This window comes from Anabrus simplex, chromosome 10 (genome assembly GCF_040414725.1).
Source record: "Anabrus simplex isolate iqAnaSimp1 chromosome 10, ASM4041472v1, whole genome shotgun sequence".
Lineage (NCBI taxonomy): Eukaryota > Metazoa > Arthropoda > Insecta > Orthoptera > Tettigoniidae > Anabrus > Anabrus simplex.
In genome coordinates this window covers 38,607,031-38,625,043 of record NC_090274.1, presented here as the reverse complement: position 1 = coordinate 38,625,043, position 18,013 = coordinate 38,607,031, and the positions used below count along the sequence as shown (strand labels likewise).

At 42.2% G+C, this 18,013-nt stretch overlaps 1 protein-coding gene across 1 annotated transcript in view; it reads right to left on the bottom strand.

The window, feature by feature from the left end:
- Positions 1 to 18,013, bottom strand: part of Oatp58Dc (Organic anion transporting polypeptide 58Dc) — a 194,120-nt gene that overhangs the window by 47,443 nt on the left and 128,664 nt on the right. The gene's annotated exons all lie outside the window — the stretch shown is intronic.

Here is an 18,013-nt window from a genome sequence, read left to right as displayed (position 1 = left end):
TCTCAGCAACCGTGTGCGTGCATTTCGATCTAACGCTATCTAGCTGCCTGCTCGATAATTTCGCCGCAGAGTAAAACGAATCTCACTTCGGCGTCTACGGTTGAGTTTTAAAGAATATTGTCGGCTGAAAATCAGATGTGTCACCAGAGATCTTTTAAACGCCGACATCAAGCGATATGGCGTGTAAAATGCTTTTCCCAGTCCTTCAAAAAATTTTGCACCCTCTGCCGGGCTTCGAACCCGCAATCTTGGGATCCCGAGGCAGACACTCTACCACTGATCCACAGAGGGAGCTGTGATGATAGTTGTTCGAAAACAGAGTTATTAGTTTCGTGTTCAATATATTCGTTATATTCTCTTTCAGCAAATTTCTTTTGATTAATATATTGGTTGAATTTGACGTGGGACGCCTGTTTTGTATTGTGTTACAAAGAAATAAATGAGTTTTAGTTGCTTCTTGCAGCAGAAATAACCTCGAACCGAACTTATGTCAAATGTTGTTAGGCTACAGGCTTTTATGGCAGAGCTACACATGTTGATTGTAAAAAGTAAAGGATCAGTTGTCAAACAGTGGCTTAGGTGACCAAATTATAATAGCAGAAGATAGTGGGTTCGAATCCCACTGTCGGCAGCCCTGAAAATGTTTTTCCGTGGTTTCCCGTTTTCACAGCAGGCAAATGCTGGAGCTGTAACTTAATCAAGGCTACGGCCGCTTTTTTCCAACTCCTAGCCATTTCCTATTCCATCGTCACCATAAGAACTGTCTGTGTCAGTGCGATGTAAAGCCACTAGCTTAAAAAAAAATAGCAGAGGTACAAAGTTCTGAGGAATACTTCGAAGATTTTGCGGTTATAAAAAGTTAGAACAAATGAAATTATTTCAAGTGCCGTAGTGGTACAATTAGCTCATTTCTCAGCGAAGTTGATGGTAATATAAGGAATGATGTGTCAGGTTTAGAATGAGATAAATTACAAAGTGCCTAAATTGGAGTTAAAGAAATTTAATGGAGATATCAAAGCGTGGTTGAGATTTTGATCTCATTTTAGAAATATCCCTGTGGACAACATCTTATATGACAGTGTTCAGATTCAGTGCCTACTTAATACATACCATTGGAAAGTGTACCGAATCACATACTGAGATTGTTCATAGTAACCTGCAGACAGAAGACAAGTATTCCCAAGCCACTGAAGTCACGAAAGACCGGTTCGTCACAGATGATCTTCTGTTACAGGTTTACGCCAGATAACTTTTAAAATTAGTTGTCTCAAATGTTATGCAGCATGATAAACTTGCACTTAATGTTTTATCGATTAAGTTGGAATCTTGATTATGCTTTCTGAGTACTTTAAATGTGACACGTGGTTGTTCTCTCTTGTCCAGCCTGTCCAAGGTAACGCTGTTAGCAAGGCTGAGACATCACATTTCCAAGCAACCTGGGAGTGTAGAAGGAGGAAATATGACTCGGTTTGAAATTCTTATGAATTTGTTCAAATCTGAACCCAAAATGAACCTCAAAATGGAGGTGAAAGGCAAGCAAGAAAAGGAGGGCTGTTCTACGCAAAAGAAGATCTTTAATGACAAAATGAGAACTCCTAGCAGTGCAGCTCTTTATAGCAGCTCAGCTGAATCTGGTGTTATTTGTGAAAAAACTCTTGAATAGCAAAAATTGGACAAAGGAGGACAATGATTAAGAAAGACGCTATTTTGTTTGTTTGAGACCTAATCACATGCCGAAAAATGTAAATCAAATGTTCATTCTTTAGCTTGTGGTAATACGTATGTTACGCCCCGTGTCCAGAAGTATACAAGGCTGAGAAAAATGCAACCAAGGATAGGCATCAAGGCAATATGAAGCGAGTTCTGACGTGGAAAATTACACATGAATCAGTCAGATAATATGCAAAAGCTTATGAATACCCTGCAGAGGACCTATAAAAAGGAATGGCGAGGGCTATTTCACATTGCAGATCTCAATGATCGTACCTCCTGCAGCTAGGACTAAAACTTTCTGCTGAAGAGACTGTGAGTCACGTTTTGTTTGGTGGCAGTCAGACATCGGAAGTGGGTCACAAGAGGTTCAGAATTAAGTTACAGAAACTGAGATGAAGTTTCAGCTGTGAAGTCGAACTAAGAGACTTGTAAAGAATTTATACTGACAACTGCGTCAACCTACGGGGCTGGACTAGCATGCCAAAATTCTCGCACGAAACGTCGTTCTACTCATGGTGGTCTTACGGCCATTGAGGCTAAAGTGGGCTGGACTCTTGGTGGAGATTCCGCATTTTGAGTGTAGGTGGTAGAATAACGTCCACGGTATTCCTAAGATGCGACTAACAGGGGCCCCAGGTGATCTTAACTTGGGAGCAGGGACGATTTATCGAAGAGTTGGCACAAGAAGAGGTGGAATCATCATGTCACTATCTTCCGCATCGTCTGTTATTTAAATTCGAAATTTCACTACTCCTGTTCACCCTCTGTTTGATGCTTCCTGCAAGACTAAATGATTGTTTGGAGGAAGGTCAAATCTGTGTTCAAATAATTCCTGAGGTGCTTCGTAGATTTCGGGAGAGGAATATTGAACCTCCTACATGACCTATTTGTATCAAATGTACGAGTAATGTCTACAAATGTCAAAACACAGTCTTTACCAGTACATTTTGCATTTTTAACACAGCCAGAAGTTACTTTCTCCTTCGAGTTTTAGACGAGCTTTTGTGGTTTATAGCTGAGGACTGTATATGTCGTTTCCTCACTAGATAGTAACATGTGGCAGTGTGTTCGGGACCTGGTAATTTAGAGTTGGCTTCATACAGAAACCAGGACGAATAACAGAAACGTAACAAAACGGGAAATGTTGCAATTAACATTATCAGTATTGAAAGAAGGAAGCTGATCATTGATTTTCTGAAAGAGTCTTCGCTGGTCTTCTACTTTAGATTGCAATTCTGGCTTTATCTTCGAGTTAGTGTCTGACAATTGCATGGGCTATTATCATATTGGGCCTTCTCTATTGCTGACCTACTTACATTTTCGTTTTGTTTGATAGTTGAGCATGCCTCTTAGGTTTAAGTAGGCTCTTAATCCGTGAACACCTATGTAAGCTATTTGAGAGGATAGTAAATCGCCGACTTGTGTGGTGTCTGGAGAAACAAGGACTATTGCTTGAGTACCAGTGTGGTTTTTGAGCCGCTCGCTCGACCACTGACAATTTGGTACGCCTGGAGAGCTCTATCCAGGATGCGTTTCTCCGCAAGCAGCATTTGGTAGCTGTTTTCTTTGACTCAGAAATGGCCTATGACACCATATGGCGATATGGTATCCTTTCAATCCTGCATCAGTGGAGATTCCGAGGTAACTTGCCGGTATTTATTGCGAATTTTTTGTCCCTCCGTCTATTCCGTGTCCAAGTAGGGAGGACATATTCGCAATACTACGTTCAGGGAAATAGAGTCCCACAGGGATCGGTTGTAAGTGTCACTCTGGTTGCGATTGCCATAAACGGTATTGTTGCTGCTGCTGGTTCAGCAGTAATACCGTCACTATATGTGGACGATTTTGTTCTGCACTATAGCTCGAATAATATGGCAGTCGCCGAGCGACAATTACAGCAAACTATTAGGAGAGTGGAGCAGTGGACCTTCGAACATGGCTTTCGGTTTTCCACCACAAAAACCTCTGTTGTCCACTTTTGTCAGCAACGTACTCTTCACCCACATCCTGAGCTTTATTTAGGAAATGTCGCCATTCCTGTAGTTGACACCGATTTCTTGGGCTCCTTTTCGATAATACATTATCGTGGGAGCCACACGCGCGGCAGCTAAAAGTGCAATGCACCCCAGACTTAATCTCTTGAAGTTTCTTAGCAGCACTAATTGGGAAGCTGACAGCACGGTGCTCCTACTTTTCTATAGGGCACATATTTTATCCAGGTTGGACTACGGTAGTGCAGCATATGGCTCAGCAAGACCAAGCGTTCTTGCGAGATTGAACAGTATCCATCACAGCGGGGTTAGGTTGGCGACGGGAGCTTTTCGAACAAGCCCCATAGCTAGCCTGCTCGCTGAATCTGGTGTGCCACCTTTTCACCTGAGGCGCCAGCAGCTCCTTCTGTCGTATGCTGCAAATTTGCGACAGATGTCACTTCACCCAAGCTATCCTTGCGTATTCAACAAAGGACACCGTCGGCTGTACGCTGCTTGTCCTCGAGCACCGCGGCCGGTTGGAATACGCTTGGATACAGTCACAGATTGTTCCACGTACTTTCGGTTCCTTGTCTTGTCAGACAACCAAGTGGGGTACCTCCGTGGGTAGTACGACGTCCTGAAATAATCCTGGATCTGCACACTGACCCGAAAGAAAGCACTGACCCTTCGATTTATCGGAGGCTCTTTCTGTCCGTTGTTGGCCGGTATCCAGGTTCAGTCGTCGTTTACATGGATAGCTCGAGAACAGACACTAAACTGGGCTGTGCGTTCGTTTTCGACACTGATAGGTTTCTTTTTGCTCTCCCGGAAACCTGTAGTAAGTACACAGCAGAGTTCTATGCTATCCATGAAGCTCTGTGGTACGCACTGTCCGTTGAGCGCCGACACTTTCTTGTGTGTACTGACTCCTTGAGCTCGCTACAGTCTATTGATACCTGTTTCCCTCGGCACCCTCCTGTGCGGCGGATCCAGGACCTGCTGGCCGGGTGTTCGGATGCCGGCACCAGAATCACGTTTCTGTGGCTACCAAGCCGCATGGGTGTAGAGGGAAACGAGTTAGCAGATAAGGCTGCCAAGGAGGCAGTAACACTGCTCCCGTTGCCTTGCAAGGTTCCAGCAAGTGATATTCGCTCGCAGCTGAGACATCTGGTTATGTCCCATTGGGAGGTGGAGTGGCAGGCCACTCCTTTTCCAAATAAGCTGAGAGCGATAAAAGGTACAACGAAGGTGTGGAGGACTTCCATTCGGGTTTCTCGGAGGGCAGCAGTGCTATTATGTCGTCTTCGGATCGGCCACGACATACTAACGCACCCCCATTGTTTGAAAGGAGAACCCCCTCCGATGTGTACTTGCGGCGATCATCATACCGTGGTACACATCCTTACGGAGTGTGTGGACCTGGTCGGTCTGCGCCGTAGTCTAAAAATCCCGCGTACCATCTCCCTCATCCTGCGCGATGACAAGCAGTCCGCAGACATTGTCATCCGTTTTATGAGGGATAGTGACCTTTTTCATCGTGTGTAATGAGATCCCTTGTTCTAGTTTATATGTGTTCACTGCGCTTTTATCCCATTGACTTTATTTTAGTTCGTGTTGCGTACGTGTTATTTTAACTTCTAACTTGAATTATATATATATCTGTATTCCAGGCAATGCCTTATTCCTTTGTCACCTGTATTTTCTATTATTTTATTAGAAATAAGGCATTACGAATTAGATCCACTGATTGTTTTAATCACATAACAATTTTTTTCACCACCATTATTTTTAACTTCAATCAGTGGATACATTAAACATTGTAATTATCATGTCATGTCGTCCATCTCGTTTCATTATGGGCCGATGACCTTCGATGTTAGGCCCCTTTAAACAACAAGCATCATCATCATCATCATCATCATCATCATCATCATCATCATCATCATCATCATCATCATCATCATCCGTGAACAGAACTGAAACAGTCCACATAAAGCAAAACTACATTACTAGCGTTCTTTATTTCATAGCTTCCAAAATGTGCCGTAGATTCCTGGGAACAGTTATGACCCCTCTTAGGAAACTGGTTCTCGCATATTGCACAATTTTCAAAATTAGGAGGCATACAGTCAACGGATGCGGATAGCCCATATCTGTCATTCGAAGCCACCGGTTTTTAATACCTTATGCATTATTTGATGAATGAATAAAAAATACCAATAGGTGTAAGCATTGCGTGCATATATATATGGCATGAACTATTATCAAACTTCCGAAAACATTTTACAAGCGATTACCGTTAACCTCACAAATGTACAGATAATTTTGTGTTTGATTTACTCTTAATCATCGTTACGTATGACGACTTAAATATGCAGTATTTGAAACTTTAATCTGTTATATCGTGTTAACGTTACTTATTTAGAATAACTCTTCAAGAGCGTGGATGGATTCATAAATGGTAAATAGCGGTGGTAACTAAATGAAGTGGCAACAATGAATAAATGCTTCGATCCTCAGTTTGGGAAAAAACAATCTATTACGCCTTCAATAATGATATATAACAACACATAACCAAACACAAGAGACCTAGATTATCTAATAAAATATTTAAAATGATCAGAAGAGTCTGTACATCTTTCATAAAATATTAAATATGTAGTAGTACCTCGAAGTCAGGACACCATTTCTCAGAAACAGCTGAATAATAATAATAATAATAATAATAATAATAATGATAATAATAATAATAATAATAATAATAATAATAATAATAATAATTTTTCCGCTGGACTTTACGTCGCAAGGACACAGATAGGTCTTATGGCGACGATGGGATTAGGAAAGGGCTAGGAATTGGAAGGAAACGGCCGTGGTCTTAATTAAGGTACAGCCCCAGTATTTGCCTGGTGCGAAAATGGGAAACCACGCGAAATCATAATCAGGGCTGCCGCCAGTGGGTTTCGAACTCACTATCCCCCGAATTCAAACTCATACCTGAAGCCCGCAGTGCACGGCCAATATTATTATTATTAATAACCATCGTATGGTCTCAGCTACCGTGTGCATACATTTCGATTTAACGCCATCTGGCTGCCTGCTCGTCAATTTCGACGCTCTGTTTTACTGTAGGGATACTAGTTGGCAGAGACTCTCTTGGGCGTCTACGTTTAAGTTTTAAAGATTTCATTTCGGGCAAACACTAAATTGTGTCACTAGAAAAATTTTACACGCCGACGTCATACAATATGGGGAGTCGAAAAATTTTGCTCCCTCTGCCGGGCTTCGAACCCGCAATCTTGGGATCCCGAGGCAGACACTCTACCACTGATCCACAGAGGGAGCTGTGATGGTAGTTGTTCGAAAACAGAGTTATTAGTTTTCTATTCATCCTTTGAATGATATCCCCTTTCAGGAAACATCTTTAGATTAATATGAACTAATTTTATATGGGACTCCTGTTCGGCAATGTATTATGAAGAAATAAATGTCATTTTGTTGCTTCTTGCAGCAGAAATAACCTCTGAGAACCGTAACTTAAGTCGAATGTTGGTAGGTTAGAAACTACGTGTTGATTGTAAAAATAATGGATCAGTTATTAGACAGGGGCAAGTTGTCGAAATTATAGAAGGAAATATAGTCAAGCTACCCAAAGATTATTTTTTTACAATCCTATTAGGTATTTACTTTACTATTATACAAGCCTATGAATATACTGAAGCCCCTTTTACCATTAGCGATGCTGTATATGGATCAACTTTCTTTATAGCAACAGGATTCCATGTATTACATGTAATTATTGGAATTACATTCCTCCTAACTTGTCTATTACGACATTTAATGTGTCATTTTTCAATTAATCACCACTTTGGATTCGAAGCTGCCGCATGATATTGACACTTTGTAGACGTAGTATGATTATTCTTATATATTTCTATCTACTGATGGGTAAGATAATTTATTTATTTAGTATATAAGTACATTTGACTTCCAATCAAAAAGATTGATTTATTCAAAATAAATAATCTGAATTATATTTGGGGAGGTACTGTGCGAATGTTGAGGTTATCAAAAGTCGGAACAAAGGAAATTATTTCAAGCAGTTGTACAGTTAGCTCACCTCTGTGAGGCTGGTTTATTAGAAAGAAGGATGTTGTGTCAGGTTGATAATAAGGGAACTCAAAAATTTCCTAAATTAGAATTAAAGAAATTAAAATGAGTCCTCGAAGAGTGGTTATATATATATATATATTGTCTCGCAAGATCCACGAGGATAACACCTTACATGACTGTGATCAGTTTCAGTGCTTAATGCAATGCATGAAAGAGGCTGCTGAACCACATGAGATTGTTCATAGTTACCCGCAGGCAGCAGACAATATTATTCCTAAGCCACTGAACCCTTGGAAGAGCGGTTCGTCAGAGATGAACTTCTGTTGCTGGTGTACGTTAGAGAACTTTTATAACTAGTAATCTCGAAAGTTGTGTAGTATGATAAAGTTCCACTTAACGTTTTACCGATTCAGTTAGATTAATTTACGTACCCTGAATCTTGCATGTGCAGATCCAAGCCCGTGGTTGTTCCCTCTCTTAGAATACGGCCTGCCCGAATAAACGCTGACAGCATGGCAGAGACATTAGGTTTCCAAACAAGCTGGGAGTGTAGAAGGTGGACGTATGGCTCGGTTGGAATGTCTAATGAAGTTTTTTCTAATCTGAAGTCCAAAATAAACAGCAGGTTCTGTTGAAGGTGAAAGACAAGCAAGAGAAGAAAGGTTGTTCTTCTATGCCAAAGACGAATATTAAAGACACATTGAGATCTCCAACAGTTGCAACCATTTAGAGCAGCTCAACTGAATCTTGTGTTATTTGTGGGAAAACTCATGATTGGGGTGGAGACATCGTGCCACTGTCTTCCGCATCATCTGTTATCCAAATTAGGCATCTCACTACCCCTCTCCGCTCTTGTGTTTGCTTCCTGTAAGACGGAAAATGGTGTCTCACTCAGTGAATGTTTGGAGAAATGTCGACACTGTATTCAAAGAATTCGTGAGGTGCTTCTTAGATTTTGGGTAGGAATATCGGGGCTCCTGCTGACGTTAGAAATCTTCCAAATGATCGAAGTGCAGCCAAAGGATCGAGACTAACTCCATTTCCTATGGTTGGAAGGTCTACAGCACCAAATTTTAGAACATTTTAAGTTGGAACAAAGTAGTTAAGGAACAATAATCGAGGAACATGTCTCAAGAACTGTGAGATTGTGATAGTGAAACTGATTATCACAGTTTCACAAAAGTTCTCAGTTTGATGTGAAACGGAGTACGGGATGCATTAGCAGCTTGAAATTGAGGCTGAACCAATATGTTTTAAAGACGTTCCTGCGAAGAGAATGTTATGTCCGTAATGTAGAAAATCTGTGACATAGTTAGATTTCTCGTCCTTGCGCTGATACCTTTAAAGTACCTGTGACAAGAAACTTGGGCGATTGAGGTGACTGAGACTTCAGATAAAAGAACTGAGACTCTCTTCTTCTTGTAACAGTTGGTAATGAATTCACACAACGTTTTGTTGAAATCATGCATTTGAGCACAATAGAATTTCTTCAACTAGTCAACAATAGAAGAATGTAAAAGAGTCTTTCTTTTCTAAGAACCGGGCGAGTTGGCCGTGGGGGTTAGGGTAGCGCAGCTGTGAGCTTGCATCCGGGAGATAGTGGATTCGAACCAAACTGTCGGCAGCCCTGAATATGGTTTCCTATGTTTTCCCATTTTCACACGAGGCAAATGCCAGGGTTGTATCTTAATTAAGGCCACGGTCGTTACGTTCCACCTTTCGCATCATTCCGCCAAGAGAAAATTTGTAGTATTAGTACGACGTTAAAAAAGGTACCAAGCGAGTTGGTCGTGCGGTTAGGATCGCGCAAGTTTGAGCTTGCGTCCGGGAGATAGTGGGTTCGAATCCCACTGTCGGCAAACCTGAAGATGGTTTCCCATGTTTTCCCATTTTCACACCAGGCAAATGCTGCGGCTGTACCCTAATTAAGGCCACGGCCACTTCCTTCCCAATCCTAGGCCTTTCCTATCCCATTCTCGCCATAAGAAATATCTGTGTCGGCGCGACATAAAGCCACTAGCAAAAAAAGTAGTAAAAAGAAAATGATATCCCGGCCCTCAAGGTTATACAGTGTAGTTTTGGTCAGTGGGTTGTCTGTAGCGGATGAACTAAGGAAGGAAAAATACATTGTTTAATAATATTACGCTTTTTTAAATTCGGATTTAACAGCTGTGATTTAGATAACGTTTTCCAAGTTTTTTCAGAATCAGATATTTAATTGTTTCACTGTGAGAAATTGAAGACATCATGCCTCCCGAAATAAGTTACGGATTGCAGCTGGCCTTCCGTGATATATTGATATTACTGAACTTGTGCTGGCATTAATTTCTAGGCCTATGGGTGAAAAGAGATTTTGTGTTGCGTCGATTACTCGAATAGTTGAAGGGATGGTGCAGGCAATCGCAGCCTGATCATCTACAAATCCTGAGGCAGACAGGTTCAGTGTCGTCATTCAAAATGTAGCCACGTTGACCAGCGATACTTGGGTCACAGATTTCTTTGTAAATGATGTCAATAGCCAGATTGAATAATGAGGGTGACAATGGTCCACCTTGCGACACTCCGCACATCGAACATTTGGATCGCTGGTTTCCTATTTCCGTCTGAATACTGTTTTCTGTAAGGAGAAATTCTTAGGATTCCGTGATACGGCTTGTGAATTAAGACAGTTTTCAAGATGTGCATGACCTGTTTTATCAAATGCACGACTAACGCCTACAATGTCACAACACAGCCTCTAGCAGTAGATTTCGCATTTTTGAGACAGCCAGAAGTCAATTTGAATTTGCATGGTGACCTGGTAAGTTGGGAAGAAATCCACACTGGTTCGCCGTTAGGACTAATTGAGCTTTCAATTCGAGATCTAAAACTCGTTCAATTATCCTTAAACAGTAATTATGGAACAGATAGTTATTGGATGCCAGGAATATAAGTTATTAACATGACGCTTTCCCTTGTAAATTAGCACTGTTCGACCTTGTCTAAACTTCTCTGGCACATGATAGGACATGAACTATTATCAAATCTTCGAAAACATCTTGCAAGCGACTTCCGTTAACCTCACAGAAGTGTACATAAACTTGAGTTCGATTGACCTTAATTCATAGTCATGTAAGGGGACTTAAATATACAGTATTTGAAAGTTAAAACTGTTGTATCGATTTGCCGTTGCTTAACGTACAATAACACTTCAAGAGCGTGTGTGGAATCGTAAATGGTAAATTGTGGTAACTATTGACTTGGCAACCGGCAATTAATTCTGAGGTCCTCAATTTGGGAAGATACAATCGATTATGCGCTCAGTAACACCATAAAACAACACACAGTTAAACGCAAGAGGTCTAGAATCTCTCATAAAAGTTTTAAACAGGCCAGAAGAATGTGTAAATCTTTTACAAAATATTATTGTACAGTCGTAACTCGAAGTCAGGGCTCTATTTCTTAGAAAGAGCTGAATAATAATAATAATAATTGTTACCGTGTTTTAGTGGTAGGTAGAGGTGAAAGAAGGTGCGGGCGTGAACGGGTCTCAAACTACGGAATCAAAGTTAATGTAAAATTTAACAAGGTTATATTTTCTTTTTAAAATAAAGAAATAACAAGAATAGCAGGTACGGTGTAACAAGGCAACAAAGTACAATTACAGTATTTGCAGGGTTTGGGCTTCGAGCCCTGAAAACACAATTCTGGAGCAACTAGCTCAACTTTACGATATACCAATTTTAACAACGGGGCAGAAGACCCCAATCAAACCCTGGAGCACTTGCTGCAAATTACACAGTAAAGCCTCCTCGAGGCATACAACACTCAGTTTTAGAAAAAGAGCCACTCGCTCTCAACTTTAAGCCTATCAAAGGCCACACCAAACTCCACCTTCAAGTTGTCCTCTCTGGACATAGACACAGGGGTAAACTACCCAACCTACTGAGGGCTATTAGATAAAAAAGGGGGTAATTACATGACCTCTAAAATAACAATTTGAGAGGAGGCGATCAGCACTCCTAATGTATTTGTTTCAAAACCTAATTTGGCTCTAGGCCACTGATGCAAGGGCTAATCCCATACTACGGAGGTGACTTTCGAAAAGAAACAAATTTACATAACGTTATGGAAGAATAGGTTGAGAAAATAAGTTCACCTCAAAACAATGTGAGTGGGAGCTCGAGAGGGTTAAGCACTCTCTATCCCAATATGTAGTTTGAAAGATAGAATAGATACAAGTTTCTTTACATTTTAAAGAAGGTTACATAATGGAAAACTTCGGACCCGCCCCGAGAGTTAAACTGCTGAGCAAGCAAGAAAAGAAGTAGTTAATCGGCCATTACCTGGTTGTTGACCGCTGCCGGAGAAAGAGGCGCTTCCCGCCCCCTGCTATGTACTTTACACACAGAAAGATGGAACAGAAGTGGCGCAGAGACCCAAAAAATCAGCAGTTTATATACTCTCGCGGAAGGTTCTAGGCGTTAGGGGAATGAGAACACCCGCCCACAATCACTTTATTGGGTAGGATACAGCAACATATTCAAGTTGGGGGAAGATACCTCAGATTGGTCAGAAATAAATAGAAGAAATTCGGGATTGGATACATACAAAACAAGGGGAAAGAGAGGGGTATACAGCCAACTTAAACAATAACAGAAAGAAATTTAACAAAAACAAACTTTTGAAATAAAAATTTCTCAAAAAAAAAAAAACAGTTCTCTCACTCCGCACTAGGGTGCACTATTGTTGATCTTCAGTAGTGTCCTCTAGAAGAGAAAGTTCACACTTCTTACTACAAGCAAAACAAAAATACGTCGAAAATGACACAGTTCAAAAACTCCAAATTTTCCACGTAGTGACATCTTCTGAGAAACTTGAAAATTAATACGGTCAATAAAGTTCCGACTTCCTCCAGCAGAGGAGTTTCAATTGGCGCACATTTTAAATTAGCGGCGTGGAGGTGTACCGCCCGGTACAGACCTCCCCCCTCAAAAGTTCCTCCAGGGGTGACACATGAAATTTGTTTGAAAACCAGGTCCAAGTTTTGATGTAGATATGGAGATTAATTGCCGAAAAATTAATAAGATTTTCTTAATGTGGTTTGATTCAGTTTCAAAATTTTGTTGTTGCAGGTGGTGTAAAGTCTTTATGGTTGTAGAAGTTGAATTCAGAAGATAAACTTTTAATACTTGAAAGTGAAGAAAAATTTTGCAAGGTCCACCAAATATTGCTGTTGAATTCCCAAGTGCAGTAATTGCTGATAGAAATAGTTCATGTAGTTAATGTTGATTAAGTTTGATGGCCAGACCGGCCGTTGCAGCTTGCGTCCAGAGGAGGCCGCTCGGACCCCTCAAGTACCCTGAGATACCGCTCGCCCGCACTATGAGGGGAGCAGAGGTGTTGAAACACGCCGCGCCCGCGGTGAAGATATACAGGCTGCGGGCAAGTAGCAGGTCGTGCGCCGCACATCAGCCTAGGCCGGGAGGAGAGCTCCGGCTCGCCGTGCACATGTCGTCCTCGCTGGGGCCGAGGGGGCCCATCCTCAAACCCAGTCGCGGCACGGCGCCGCGCGGCTGCGGGGGCACTGAAACATTAAAGCTAGGCTGCAGAATATTGTTGGACCATCATCTTTTTGAGGGCACAGACTTTGTGGAGAGGTTGAGGGGCCAGCGGCGTGCAGATATCCATGGCATTTAATATGGTATTTAATCTAAGCAAGCCACAGTGTGTATAGCAGGAGACGGGAGCGTGGTAATGGCCGAGGTAAGGACAGAATGGCAGCTTAACGGTGCGGGGAGGGTTTACAAAATACTTACATATTAAAAAAAATATTATAGAAGGGGCAGAATGCCTACAAATTGAAAACTCAAAAAAATATAACCTTCATATTCCTTTCACGTTTATATGAAGCAAGTTAACCCAGAAATTACACCGGTTTCACCTGTGACAGGTGAATCCTAAACATCCTCTCGGTGGCTGGATTACTTAATAACAACGTAACCGGCGTAAGAAAATCGAGAATGACACAAGGCCCATGAAATCTGGGGGCAAGCTTGCCCGCGGGAACAAAATTCTTGACCATAACTTGGTCACCTACCTTCAAAGGGGTGGGTCTCCGTCCACGATCATACCTTTCCCTAACCTTTTCATGAGAGACTTTAAGATTGGCTTTAGCCTTCTTCCAAAGATCTCTGATGTTGTCCGGATCTATTGTCTCGGGTAGAATGTCACTCAGAGACCAGAGGTTAGAGAGCGGCGTGTTGGGAACAAACTTGAACATCAAAGAGGCTGGAGTAAATTTATGTGATTCATGAACCGCCGAATTCAAAGCAAAAGCTAACCAATGCAGGGAATGATCTTCATGATGATAGGCAATAAGCGCGGACCTGAGATTACGGTTAACCCGTTCAGCCAGAGATGGTTGAGGGTAATAAGCAGAAGTAGTTACATGAGAGATGGACAAGTCAAAACAGAATTTACGAAAAAGATTTGATGTAAACGCCTTAGCATTATCGGACACAATATATTGGCACGGACCAAAAGAGGCAAAAATAGAATTTAAGCAAGTAATGGTAGACTGAGCGGTAGCCAGCTTAGTCGGAAATAACCAGGAAAATCTAGTAAAGCCATCTACGCACACAAAGATGAACTTGTTGGCATTTCCCTTTGACTGGGGGAAGGGTCCTACATAATCAATATACAGGCGTTCCATGGGGCGCGACGCTTGATGCGAAGACAGAAGGCCTACCTTGGTGGACATGGTGGGTTTACTGAGCAAACAAGGTTTACAAGCTTTTACAAGTTCACGGATTTCACCGTCCATACTCTTCCAAATGAACATTTCACGAATCTTCTCACGAGTTTTAAAGATTCCAAGATGCCCCCCTAATGGGGTCTCATGATAGTATTTGAAGATCATAGGCACAAGAACAGCTGGAACGACAACTTTCATCATCTTATCATGCCTCGAAGGGCAACATAGAACACCATTCCTCAGAACATAAGGGACAACATGTTCCCCAGAAGAAAGGGTTTCCATTATCGGAGCCAGCGTCGGATCTTCACGTTGGTATTTCTCGATATCCCTAAAGAGCATGGGAGCATCTGTTAAGATGGCATTAACACCAGCTAGTATGGACTCGGGAGGTGATGAACTGTTGGCCGGTTCGTGGGTCTCGACGTCGTTGGAAAACATACGGCTGAGTCCATCAGCAACAACATTTTCAGTACCTCTGATATGCCTGACATCGAATTGGAAGGCAGAAATACGGATGGCCCAACGGGCTATACGACCAGTACGACACGGCCTACCTAAGACCCAGCTTAAGGCTTGATTATCTGTCTCCAGGTCGAATTTGACTTGTTCCAAATAGAGACGGAACTTCTCTAAGGCGAATAAAACTGCCAAACCTTCGAGCTCATAGATGGAATACTTGGCTTCTTGAGCCGACAAGGTCCTAGATGCATAGGCGATGGGTCGCCTCCCTAGTTCAGTCTCTTGAAGAAGGACTGCAGCTACTGCTGACGACGACGCGTCGGTTTGGACAATGAATTTCTTCGAGAAATCAGGCATAGCAAGGACAGGGGCATTACAGAGAGCTAATTTAAGATCTTCAAAAGCGGCTTGTTGAGAAGGTCCCCACTCGAATTTGATGCCTTTCCTACGAAGAAGGTTTAAGGGCGCCGCTCTATTAGCGAAGTTAGGAATAAACTTCCTGAAGAAATTCACCATACCAATGAACCTGGCGATACCTTTGATGTCCTTGGGAGGTTTAAAATCACGGATGGGCTGTGTTCTAGAATGATCGACTGCTACACCATCAGGTGACACAATATGCCCTAGGAATGACATAGAGGGCTTAGCAAAGGCAACCTTGGACAACTTGACAGTTAACCCAGCCTTACGAAGGCGATCGAGAACTTCTCGCAGATGATCTAGATGTTCTTCAAAAGTCTCTGAAAATACGACGACATCATCCAAGTAGTGATATAAGTACTCAAATTTGATGTCGGAGAAGACCCTATCTAGTAGCCTAGTGAGTACAGCTGCTCCCGTGGGGAGCCCGAAAGGCACGCGGTTGTATTCATACAAATTCCAATCCGTGGCAAACGCTGTAAGATGTTTAGACTCTTCGGCAAGGGGAATTTGATTATAGGCCTGATTCAAGTCCAAGATAGTAAAGAACTTGGCCTTACGAAACCATGAAAAACAAGAATGAAGGTCGGGAAGGGGCATAGATTGCAACACCACCTTCCGATTGAGAGCCCTATAATCAATGACAGGCCTGAAGCCTCCTTGGGGTTTAGGGACTAGAAAAATAGGCGAAGAATACGCCGATTTAGAGGGCCTAATAATACCATCCTTCAACATTTGATCGATGATTTCTTTCAGAGCCTTCATTTTAGGTGGAGATAGCCTATATGGTGGAAAACGAACAGGAATCGAATCCGTGACCTCAATTTTGTATTCGATAAGGTCAGTAACACCAAGAGTATCAGAGAACACCTCAGGAAACGACTGACACAATTTCCGAATACTATCAGCCTGCTCCTCAGGTAGATGCCTAAGGTCTAACAACACCTCATCCTGGGTAGGCGCAATAGATGAACATGATACTGAATTACATTTCAATAAGGGAATTTTACAATTGGACGCAAACTTGAATGTGCACGACTTACTCTGAAGATCGAGCACAAGACCAGTGTGAGAAATGAAGTCCGCACCCAGTATGATGGGGCAAGACAAGTGCTTAGCCACAAATAGTTTGGTTTTCCATGTAAATTTAAAAATACGAATTTTGACCTGCAAAGAACCTAGAATTTCTAATGGGGATGAATTAGCCGAAACATATTGAACAGGAGAGGAGTCATAGTCCGGTAGTTTACAGACCGGTTTCAATTTAGAATACCATTGGTCCGAAATAATTGAACCAACACTGCCTGAATCTAATAGAGCGGTTACAGGCTCGTTATTTAACTCAATCTTAAGAAAAGGGACAGGTGCAGGGGTATCCGCCGCAATCCTAAGACATTCTTTGGGGCATTCAAAAGAAGGATTTGCAAATTGAACGTTCCCTGAATTCACGACCTTTTTGCCAGGGGCTGAGCCTTGGGAAGCAGAATTAGTCGACTCAGCCGGAACCACTAGTCACTTTTGATTCTTGTTGGAAGTTGCACCAGAAGTTGAGCAGGAGGGGGTGCTATTTGAATTTGGGCAATTTTTGGCGATATGTGAGAAAGCCCCACATTTAAAACAGCCTTGTGATGAACCAGCCCCATTCCTTGTCCCACTCGACTTGATCAGTGGACACTTATTGCGAAGATGGTCAGGCGACCCGCAAGCATAACATTTACGGGGTGTGACTGATCGGCGAGGTGGAGGCCGAGTATTACTAAAAGAAGGCGGGGGTTCTTTCGCGACACGCAAGGAATCGGCGTATCTCACTCCTTCCGCTGAGACGGCCAACGCTTCAAGTTCGGAGAAGGTTTGCGGGCACGCCGCGAAACACAAATATGACCTATAGGGTGGTGAAATGCCTTCTACAATGGCTTGTACAATCTGATCCTCAGGGAAGTGAAGAGCAAACACCCTAGTATAAAACTTAATGTCCTGTATGAAATCAGCCAAGTTTTCATCCAAGCGCTGTACACGATAATAGTACTTCTGAATCAGAGATGACCTCGCGCGAGCAGGAATAAAATTTGCAAGCAAGTGTGCGTGAAAATCTTCAATAGATGACTGTTCAGCTATGGCTCTTACTATTTTGTCGGAGAGAATACCAATTGCATAAGGATAGATGATTTGCAAAATTTGACATGGGGAAAGAGAAAACACAAGGGCATGATCCTGAAATTCACCTAGAAATCTTAAAAATGAAATTACGTCACTGGGGGTATTAAAGGAAAACTTCGATATACCTCTGAGCAACATTGCCAATGGATGAGGCAAGCTGCTGAACCCGGGTGACATAGTAGGTAAAGGTTTCAATGGCAAAGAAGTTAATTCAGCACGTACATTATTCAACGATGTGCGGCGTTCAGACTCGTTGTCCAATGGGGCAGAGATAGTTTGAGCAGCAACGGTTATTCTATTGATTTCTCCCTTAGGAGGCTCTTCCTCACTACCTACATTCACTGTGGTGGGTTGATCGCTTTTGGGAGGAATTTCGCCAGTTAACAATTGAGTGACCTTGCTAGATAACTCAGAAATATTTTCAAGCAGCGTACTAGCT